The sequence below is a fragment of the Marmota flaviventris genome, chromosome 1, assembly GCF_047511675.1.
Source record: "Marmota flaviventris isolate mMarFla1 chromosome 1, mMarFla1.hap1, whole genome shotgun sequence".
Classification (NCBI taxonomy): Eukaryota; Metazoa; Chordata; class Mammalia; order Rodentia; family Sciuridae; genus Marmota; species Marmota flaviventris.
The window spans coordinates 208460299-208471566 of NC_092498.1; the positions used below are offsets into that span (position 1 = coordinate 208460299).

The 11268-nt window shown below is 40.3% G+C and overlaps 1 pseudogene; it reads right to left on the reverse strand.

The window, feature by feature from the left end:
• Positions 1-4245: 4245 nt before the first annotated feature.
• On the reverse strand, positions 4246-4997 carry LOC139707304 (olfactory receptor 7A40-like; annotated as a pseudogene).
• Positions 4998-11268: the final 6271 nt, after the last annotated feature.

Genomic DNA, 11268 nt, shown 5'->3' on the forward strand with positions numbered 1-11268 from the left:
CTAACCATGGAGCAGTCTTTGACATCCGCTTCTCATGGTGCTGAGACCAGCCAGCCCAGTGATGGAGGACTTTCGGTTCTGGTTGGAGTTAAGAGTGCTTCCTGTTTAAATATGACTCGTGACGAAGTTGACCACAGTGAGGAAATCACAGTCTAGATGCTTTCTTCCTCCGATCAGTTCCCTGGTGAATTTCTCAAAACTCAGAGGTTTGTTTCCAAATTTTTGCTTAGTTTGGGTAATAATCGTGCTGAAGCTCTCCTGGAGGTGACCCACATCTTCTGAGACAGGAAGGTGGGGCACTGTGATTAGAAGCCTCAAGCATGAAGGATCATTCTCCTGGTCTTCTTGCCCCATAAGGACCTTGGTTTAGAATGAATACCATATTAACTATCCCTAGACTTACTTGTGTAACTTACATGAAAACAAGGTTCATGATTAAATATAGAACTCAGGGCTTCAGTAGATGGGACAGGAGAAGTCAAACAGCCCAACACGTGACTCTCCTCCACGGCAGGGAGAGAGAGAGTCTATGTAAGCTCATGTCTTACCATTTCCCTTCCACCAAAGCACCGTGTGCCCAGCCTGAGACAAGACTTGGCATTCCCAACACTCACATTTAGAAAGTCTGAGAAGGCAGTTCCCGAAGAGCCACCTGGTCCTCACACTACTATTGTTCCTTATAAATTTTAGCAGTATTTTTCTCTATTTATCTTTCATAATCACACTGAAAGAAAAATGGGTAATTGTTGTGAAAAATTAATCTATTCTTTCAAATATCTGGTAGACATCTTATTATTTGCAGTCTTTATTTTTAAGTGTACTAGTGTGCCATGGGGAATATAATGAAAAATCCCTGTAAGTTCAAATGTCCCCATCCCCAGGTTACACCAAATTCTGTATTGCTTCCTGGCCTAATCTGAGTTTGCTAGGCAGAAGTCTCATCTATTATGAATATGATGTGTGTTCTCCCTTATAAGCCCTAAGCCAACTCTTGTAACAATGAAATAATATTAATAATTATATATGCTATTGAAAAAAAATCATGTTACCAATGGGGGCTGTTATATTTAAAATCATTGCTCCTAAACTCAGGCTCTTCATCTTGCACTTATAAAAAGATACAATATTATACTGTAAGTATTAACTTGATAATACCATATGGATTATATTTCAACTTGTTTTCCCATTCAACTTCGTGTATTGGAAGATTTTTTAAATTAATTTTTTATTTGTTTTAATTAGTTATACATGACAGTAGAATGCATTTATGCCCTATGGCGGGGGGCTATAGTGGAGATCTTTTCAATATCTGTGTAGGAGCTATATCATGCACAGGTGTATCCTGTTTTTAAAATTTATACTGATATACCCTATTCATTTTGTTATTCTTTATTGGTGGTTACTTATATGTAATGAAATTTTTCACTCTTGCAAATATACTGCAGTAAATCTTATAAACAGCTTTCTGTGAACATGGGATTGTTTAACGTGACATAGATTAAAAGAGGTGTGATTGCTGGGCCTTAGGTACATCCAGATTAAATTTTCATAACAGGTACCAAATTGCTGAATAAAATGTCTATGTAAGTTTACTCTAGTACCTACCATATAGGAATATCCATTTCACCCCTGGTCTAACAACTATTGAATATAATCAATTTGGTAGATATTTCCTAAACTAATGCTTGAAATTTTAGCTCCTTTTTAAAAAATTAATTTCAGTTTCCTTGATTGTTGTGTATTTATTTGCCAGTCATTCTTCTTTTTCAGTTAAGAACATATAAATTTGTCTTTGTCCCAGTGGCTCAGGAGGCTGAGGCAGGAGGATTGCAAGTATAAACCAGCCTCAGCCACTCAGCACTAAATATGTGCTATGAACATTGGTGTACAAGCATCTATTTGAGACCCAGTTTTCTATTCTTTGGGGTGCACACAGATGGGGTGGAGTTGCTGTGTGATGTGATAATTCTATGTATAACCTTCTGAGCAACTGCCAAACTGTTTTCCACACTGGCTGGACCATTTTCCATTCCTAGCAGTAATGTATGAGGATTCAAAATTCTCCCCATTCTCACCAATATTTTTATTTTCTTTTTAAAAATGTTACTGTTTATATTACTTATTGACACCTATTGTCAATAATGTGTAATGATCATTTCAGGATAATTGACACATGCATCACCTTAAACATATATCACTTTTTTGTGCTGAGATTATCCAAAATATTCTAGATTTAAAAAAATTACATTCTGATTAGCTTTAGTCACTCTAGTATGCACCGGAACGCATTCCTCCTAACTGTGACTTTGTGCCTGTTGACGACCTTTACTACCCTTCCTCTTCCCTGTCCAGCCCTGGTAACCATTAGTTTCCTCTCTGCTCCCCAGACACCAGCAGTTCTGGGTTCCACCTCCAAGGGGGATTCTGCAGTCTTTGCCTCTCTATGTTCATTCTGGGGTGTGAAGTGCATCTCACTGTGGTTTTGCATCAAGTTCAAATTTTGGTCTCCATAAGTAAAGTTTTGTTGGGAGACAGCTACACCCACTCCTTTGGTATCTATGACGGCTGCCACGCTCATGGCAGAGCTGAGTCACTATAAGACACCATGTGGCCTGTGAAGCACAAGACATTTACTATCTGCCTCTTCACAGAAGTTTGCTGGGTCCCCCATTCAAGCAAGTAGGCAAGGTGAGAACCATGTTAGTGAGTGAGTGTGTCTGTGTGTGTGTGTGTGCGCGTGTGTGTGTTTGCATGAGCTTCTCTAGGTCATAGCTTTCAGAGCTGCTGGGTAAGTGGGGGATGTGATGGACAGAAGGACAGTCCCCCACAGGTATCCAAGCTCTCATCTTTGCAACCTGTGACTACTTTACCCCACCTTTTATATCCAACTGTGAATATTGTCTTTAAAATCAGAACAAATACCAAAGAAACAAACTGGCAGTTTATTACAATTACCCTCAGCTCTGTTCTCTTTAGTTATTGCAAGGGCTAGCTATTGCTGTAGAAAAAGCAGTCCTCAATGCAAATGGTTTAATAAGGTTTTTTGTTACCCAATGGGACTACCTGTTGGGGTTTTCTGAGTCTGACTCAGGAAAAGAACATTCATGTTCATAGGAGAGCCTGTGGCCAGAAATCACATGAAGGGCAGGAATCAACCTTTGATCTTGAGGACTGAAGTCATTCTGAGCCTGAAGACACACATAATGGAGCATACGGATATAGCACTTCTATTGCTGTGGCAAAATTCAGAAAGCGGAGAATATTTCACTTAGAACAATGGAAGGATTAATATTTCTAGGCAGCACTGGACATTTTGAAGCAGAAACACATCAATGACTCAATAGTGCAACTAGAAAATGCCGATTAACCTCAACGATCAAACCCCTGACACACGAACACCAACTTCCACACCTTGGTGATTGTACTTGCCAGATGAAAAGACATATTTTACATAGCAATACAATGTGTAATGTAGAGGTTTGTCTCATCATATTTAATGTCCTCTCTGCTTCTGAGACCAAAGTAACCAAACTTTCATTTTAAGTTTTTCTTTCCACGTAGACTTCAAGTGGAGACATATATTTGAAAATAAGCTTTGCCAGTGATTATGGTAGAGACTGTGGACACCAAGCTGGCCAAGAGAAAAGAATCCCAATGGTGAGAAGAAAAGCCAGTGCTCAGCCATGAAGCTCACTGGTCTGTTAGAATCTGCCTCATCAGGAAGAGCAGCTGAGATGGGGACACGCGAAGGCATGAGGGATCCACAAGGGCAAAAACCATGCTGTGGGATTCCCTCCAGTATAGGCTTATTACACAGGCCATCTTAACTGTCAAATGCATTCTCCCAACAGGAGTACCATGCATGACTGTGTGTTTTAGTATGAATAAAAGAAAAATTACTCCATATGATCCATCATGGGAAAAGAAATAGTTTTCAGAAATGCATGTCAGCCCATGAGATTCGTTAATTTCCAATATCTCTCTCCAGGATTGAAAATAATTTGAAGAAGTATGCAAGTGGTTAAGAGGAACACTGTTCATATCTCAGAGGGAACAGGAAGCTTATCAGGGTGTGCTTTATAATTTTCATAGGGAAGTTGAAATCAAAGGAAGAGAAACTCCAGAAAATGAACAGAAGGAACAAGTTGTACTTCTAAAATCAGATGAAAATATTGTAATTTTTTGCAATGAGGCTTTGAGCTCTGTGATCCAAAAAAATTTTCAGACCCAGCAACATGGGCCCTTTTATAGTTTTATCTTGAAATTGTTTTCCAGAGCTCTCTTGATGTCTCTATTCCTCAGACTGTAGATGAAGGGGTTCAGCATGGGGGTGACCACTATGTACATCACTGAGGCTGTGGCAGTAGAGCATGAGTTTTGGGTCACAGCAGAACTAAAATCCAACCCCAGGAGGGTGATATAAAATAAGGAGACCATGAAGAGGTGAGATGCACATGTTGAGAATGCTTTGTATTTTGCCTGAGCTGATAAGATTGCACTCATGGAAGACAATATTCTGGAGTAACAGTAAAGGATACCCACGAGTGGGCGTCCATCCAGTAGCAAAGGTGCAAAATACATCACTTTGTCATTAAGAAAAGTGTCAGAGCAGGCAAGTAGAACCAGTTGATTAAGTTCACAAAGTGTGGGATTTCCAGGTCTGTGCAGAAGGACAGCCACAATGTCACTAAAGTTTCTAGTAAGGAATTCAGGACATTTGTGACCCAGCATGCCAGCACCAGCACTCCACAGATCCTGTGATCCATGATGAGAGTGTAGTGCAGGGGGTGGCAGATGGTCACATATTCGTCATAGGCCATCACACCCAGGAGGAAATTTTCCAACCCTACAAATAATACAAAAAGGTAAATCTGTATGAAGCAGTCTTCATGTGTTATGGCCTTGCTCTGTGTCTGGATGTTCACCAGTATCTTTGGGACGGTGGTGGAGGTGAAGCAGATGTCCACAAAGGACAGGTTGGAGAGGAAGAAGTACATTGAAATAAAACAAAAATAAAATAAAACTTCAATCAAAAGAACTAATGTAGACCTTAGCTCTGTATCCATCTGATCCTGGGCTTTTCTTGGTTGGTAGGCTTCTCATGGCGTCTTCTAGTTCATTGCTTAAAATTGATCAGTCTAACTTGTGTATATCATCCTGATTGAGTTTGGGCAAATCCTATGACTCCAGAAATTTGTTGATGCCTTCAATATTTCCTATTTTATTGGAATACAAATTTTCAAAATAATTTCTAATTATCTTCTGTATTTCTGTAGTGTCCTTCATATTTCATTTTTCATCGTGGATGTTAGTAGTTTGACTTTTCTCTCTCCTTCTCTTCATTAGCATGGGTTATCTATTTTATTTATTTTTTCAAAGAACCAACTTTTTGTTTTGTCAATTTTTTCAATTCTTTTGTTTCAATTTCATTGGTTTCAGCTCTGATTTTTGTTATTTCCTGTCTTCTACTGCTTTTGGTGTTGATTTGTTCTTCTTTTCCTAGGACTTTGAGATGTAATGGTAGTCACTTATTTGTTGTTTTCTTTTAAGAAATGAACTCCTTAAAAAAATAGCAGGATATAAAATCAACACCCATGAATCAAAGGCATTTCTGTACATCAGTGACAAATCTTCTGAGAGAAATGAGAAAAATGACCCCATTTACAATAGCCTCAAAAATAATACTTGGGAATCAACTTAATGAAAGAGGTGAAAGACCTCTACAATGAAAACTACAAAATGCTACAGAAAGGAATTAAAGAAGACCTTAGAAGTTGGAAAGATCTACCTATCTCTTGGTTAGGCAGAAATAATATTGTCAAAATGACCATTTTTCCAAAAGCCCTAAACAGATTTCATGCAATTCCAATCAAAATACCATTGGCATTCCTCATAGAAACCGAAAAAGCAGTCATGAAATTCATCTGGAAAAATAAGAGACCCAGAATAGCTGAAGCAATCCTTAGCAGGAAGAGTGAAGCAGGTGGCATCACTATACTAGACTTGAAACTAAACTATAGAGCAATAGTAAAAAAGATGGCATGGTATTGACACCAAAATAGACTTGTAGACTTGTACAGAATAGAGGACACAGAGACAGCCCCACATAAATACAGTCATCTCATATTAGACAAAGGTGCCAAAACATATGTTGGAGAAAAGAGAGCCTCTTCAAGAAATGGTGCTGGGAAAACTGGAAATCAATATGCAGCAAAATGAAATTAAGGCCCTATCTCTCACCATGCACAAAATTCAAAGTGGAGCAAGGATCTAGGAATTAAACCAGAGACTCAGTGCCTAATAGAAGTAAAAGTAGGTCCAAATCTTCATGATGTTGGATTAGGGATAGGGCCCAACTTCCTTAATAAGACTCTGATAGGACAAGAATTAAATTCAAGAATCAATAAATGGGATGGATTAAAAAGTTAAATTAAAAGTTCTTCTCAGCAAAAGAAACAATCAATAAGGTGGATAGAGAGCCTACAGAATGGAGAAAATTTTTACCACACACATATCAGATAGAGCACTAATCTCTAGGATATATAAAGAACTCAAATATCTTAACACCAAAATACAAATAACCCAATCAATAAATGGCCCAGGAACTGTACAGACACTTTTCAGAAGATGATATACAATCAAACAACAAATATACAAATATATGAAAAAATGTTCAACATATTTAGCAATTAGAGAAATGCAAATCGAAACTACTCAAAGATTTCATCTCACTCCAGTCACAATGGCAGCTATTAATAATACATACATTAATAAGTGTTGGTGAGGATGTGGGGAAAAAGGCACACTCATAAATTGTTGGTGGGACTGCAAATTCATGCAGCCAATATGGAAAAGCAGTATGGAGATTCCTTGGGAAACTTGGAATGAATCCACCATTTGATCCAGCTCACTCCTCGGTCTATACCCAAAGGACTTAAAAACAGCATACTACAGGGACACAGCCACATAAATGTTTACAGCAGCCCAATTCACAATAGCTAAATTGTGGAGCCAAACTAGATGCCTTTCAGTAGATGAATGAATAAAGAAACTGTGGTATATTAACAATGGAATATTACTCTTCATTAAAAGAAAATAAAATCATGGCATTTGCAGGTAAATGGATGGAGTTGGAAAATATAATGCTAAGTGAAGATAGCTAATCCCCAAAAAAGCAAATGCTAAATGTTTTCTCTGATATGTGGATGCTGATTCATAATGGTGATGGGTCAGTGAGCATGGGAGGAATGGAGAAACTCTAGATAGGGCAAAGGGGAGGGAAGGGAAGGGAGGGGGATGAGGGTAGGAAAGATGGTGGAATGAGATGGACATCATTTGCCCTAAGTACATATATGAACACATGAATATGTAGAACCAGAGACATGAAAAATTGTGCTCTATATGTGTACCATGGATTGAAATGCATTCTGCTGTCATGTATAACTAATTAGAATAAATAAATTTAAAAAATAACCATCATCATGAGTCTCTAGTTCAAGATCGACAAATACCTGTAAATAAAAATAATAAAAAAAATACTTTTTTAGGAGCAGTGAAAGAATTGGTATTCCAACTTCTAATTTCAGCCTGTAAAAACATAAGTGGATCCAAATGTGCTTAGGATACTGGACACAACGGCAAGAATGATGGAGTGAGTAACCACCATGGTTAGAGCATCACCACGGCTCCCTTCATGAGTTCCCACCACACACGTGGGCCAGGAGTGCTACCTGCATCTTCCCACCTATTCCCAGCAGTAAAGCTATGAGGCTAGGTGCCTATTCCAACTGTGCAGAGAGGAAATCTCTGTAGGCATAATGAAACTCCTGTGTATTTAACATGGGCTTCTGAGAAAGACACAGTCGATTTTCACTTGAATATAACAGAATATGTTCCACAAAAGGGGAAAGGGTGTTGCTACTCATAAAAATAGAACCACCCCAAGGAAAATGGGAATAATAAGGAAAAACAGATAAGAAATTAAATGAGAATGGCAAAAAAGGAACTTGATTACTACACATCATGCAGAGGAAGATTAAATTTAAAAAGTGACGTGACCAACTCTTAGATTTGGCTACATGAAATTCATAAATTCACATGTTCCCTCTCTAAATTTCAAGACGTATTGTTGAGGGCTGTGCACCTTGATAGCAGCCGCTCCATGGCTCCTCTGTCCTCCTCCGTGTCCCCGCCTTCCCTCGCGGTGGCTTGCCCTGTCTCCACCTCCCTCCGCAGCCCCAGCGGTGGCCGTCTAGCCTGGTCCCGGGTGCTGCGTGCAAGCGGGCCGGGGATCCACGCTGCCCAGGACGCCTCCTCCAGGCGCTGGCTGAGGCGAGAGCGGGCCTGGCCCACAGGCAGCGGAGCAAGGCGGAGCAAGGAGCAAACCACTCTGAGGAGGCAAGATAGAGGGGCCGGGCTCCACCGGCTCAGCTGATTGGCTCCTCTGCGGTGAGGCTTATTGGGATGTTTCCCCGCCCTTTCAGACCACAGAGCTGCTCATTGGGGGACTCTTTTGGCTCCGCCCACACGACCCAGCCAATCTGCCTCAAGAGCGGGAAAATTGAAAATAACCTAAGAATTCCGGTTGAGTGTACTCCCTGGAAGTGCCAGAGGTGGTGGTTGGGCTCTTGGGGAATTCCTGGAGAGCTCACTGTGGTGCGTGGTGCAGCGTGGATGCTAAAAATAAAGTTCGTTCCTGCTTGACAAGTGGCTAGTGAATTGTGCCCAGCCAGACTGCGGCAACATACATAAAGAGCTCAATGGCAAGCAGCAATCTTAGTGAAAATAACTTCCAATTCTTTCTTTGAATGCAGAATATAAAGATGCCCAGTTCCCACAAAAGCAAAGTATCTGCAGTTGCAAATCAAAAGAAAAAGGCTTACAAGCTAAAAAATGAACTTACCCTGGGCAGTAAGGAAAGAACTGCAAAATAAAGCCCTTTAATTTTCTCTTTTGACCCATCAAATAAAAACTATTTCACTCAAATGAATACCCAGATTTAGAGAGGATGCTGTGAGATGTGTGTCCCCTGAAGGATGGTGGCAAGGCAATATTTGTAAGAAGCCCATTAGTCTCACCTTTGTAATGAATATGGAAATGGCTTGAATACACTCTAGGCTGAAATTAAAGAAAGAAATGCCCTCACCTCACTGCACAACCCGACACCCCTGAGACTCATTTTGACCAACCTGCTACTGGGGAGCTCCCTGGATATGTTCTTATTTTATGGAAAATACTTTATACACTTTCCCAGTCTTGTCCAATTGGACTCTGTTCCCATTATATGTTGTCAGCAATGATGTAAGCATTGCAGAGTCTGAGAGTTGCTTCTCTTTTTAACATGTTAACCAGATGCAGATGAGTGACTCAGCTCTCAGCTCTCAGCTCTGGGCTGGCTGAGTCAATGTTGTCAGCTTCCGTTCTTGCTGAACATTTCCTGCAGGACCTACCAGGTCTGAGACTCACATGGATGGGATCTCTGAGAAGGTCTTACTGTGAAACTCTGGAGTCTGCCTCATTGATGGTGAAGACTGAAGCTTTGTCCCCTGACAAGACAGCAGGAGAGAGAAGCCCAGGCCCCTGAGCCAGACTTAGGACTACAGAACAAGCCACCACATCCTGCTCAGCCTGCGATTGCCTGCTCTGAGGGACAACATCAGGGTATCTGCATGTAGCTCCCTGTCTCTGCTCATTAGGTTCAGTCCTCTCCTAACTCCTTCCCCTGAGCACTTGGCTTCCCTGGGAGACATTGTTGTGAGCAGCAAGGAAAATGTTCCTGCTCCTTTTATGTTCCCAGGAGATCAGAGCATTTAGGTGAAACCAGGCTTTGCTTTTTTTGTCCGCAAAATCCTCCACATTCCAGAAGCGAAAACTACTTAGCATTTGTGCCCAACCCTTAGCTACAATTCTCTCAAATGTCTGAACTACTTGGCTTCCCTAGATTCCGTGGATCTCCCAAGCATGGTCTTGTAGAGGGGCACATTTCCCATGATCTTTAGGAAATTGCTATTTCCTCTTCATCAAGGGAGAGAACTGTCTTCATTTGTTAAAGTCATGGGAATTTGCTAGAACCCTTGGATTCCTGATGCTTTTTACAAGGCACTTATGAGTTTCATGCTTGGATATCAAGTTAAAAATTGTCATTTATGCCTTCATTTATAAAACATTAGGTAATTATTAGAGATATATTTAGAGATATTCTTGAGTGTGTGCAGCATAGACTGAAGTTAAAATCTTACAAGGATTGCTTCATTTCATTTTTACAGATGTACGAGGATTAATTTTTTATATCTGCATAAATGAGGCCCAGAGGCTAAGAGATTTGCCTCTAATTATGAACTGAGTAAGAAGGAGCTTTCCTCCTGGTGTTGCTGTTTTCTTGCTCCAGGGCACTGGTCTTCCACCAGGCATGATGATGGAGACAGGTGGCAATGGTTGAGGAAGTCTGGGGTTGCTACAACTTGGGATTTTTACTGTGCCTAGCAGGTTGAGGCCAAGGATGCTCCTCAGTGTCCAGCAAAGCACAGGACCCCTCACACCAAGGTGTTGTTTAGCTCAAATGTCAATGGTGGGAAGTTTGAGAAACACTTTTCTGACCAGAATCTTTCCAACTTCAGTGTGAATATGAATCACTTGGGGATCTGGTTGAAATGCAGGTTGTGATTTGACACGTTAGTGAGCTGAGAATGTGTTAGTCTAAGAGCTCCCAGTTGGCATTGAGGCTGCCAGTTGGTGGTGGATAACTCTTATTAAATATACAGGAAAATTGTGTTTATGGCATATGGCAGAATATTTTCAAGAACACATGCATTGTGGAATGACTGAATCCAGCTAATTTTCAGGTGCATCACTTCACATAATTGTTATATTTTGTGGTGAGACACTCAATATCCACTCAGTATTGTTAAAGATTCTGTAGCTAACTAAAGTCACCAGTTGTAGAACTCTGAACTCTTCCTCCTGTCTAGCTGAACTTCAAATCCTTTGACCAACATCTCTCCCCACAACCACACAAACCACTTCAGTCCCTGGTGACCACCATTTCACTCTTTTTATTTCCATGAAATCAGTGTTTTTAGATTCCACATATGAGATTCCATATTTGTCTTTCTGTCTCTCTAATTTCACTTATTTAGGGAACTTCCATTTCCATCTGTGTTGTCACAATTGACAGGATTTCTTACATTTTTATGGTTGAACCATACCCCCTTAGTATACATAAGGTGTTTTCTTTATCCATCCATCCATGAATAGATACCTAAGTGGATT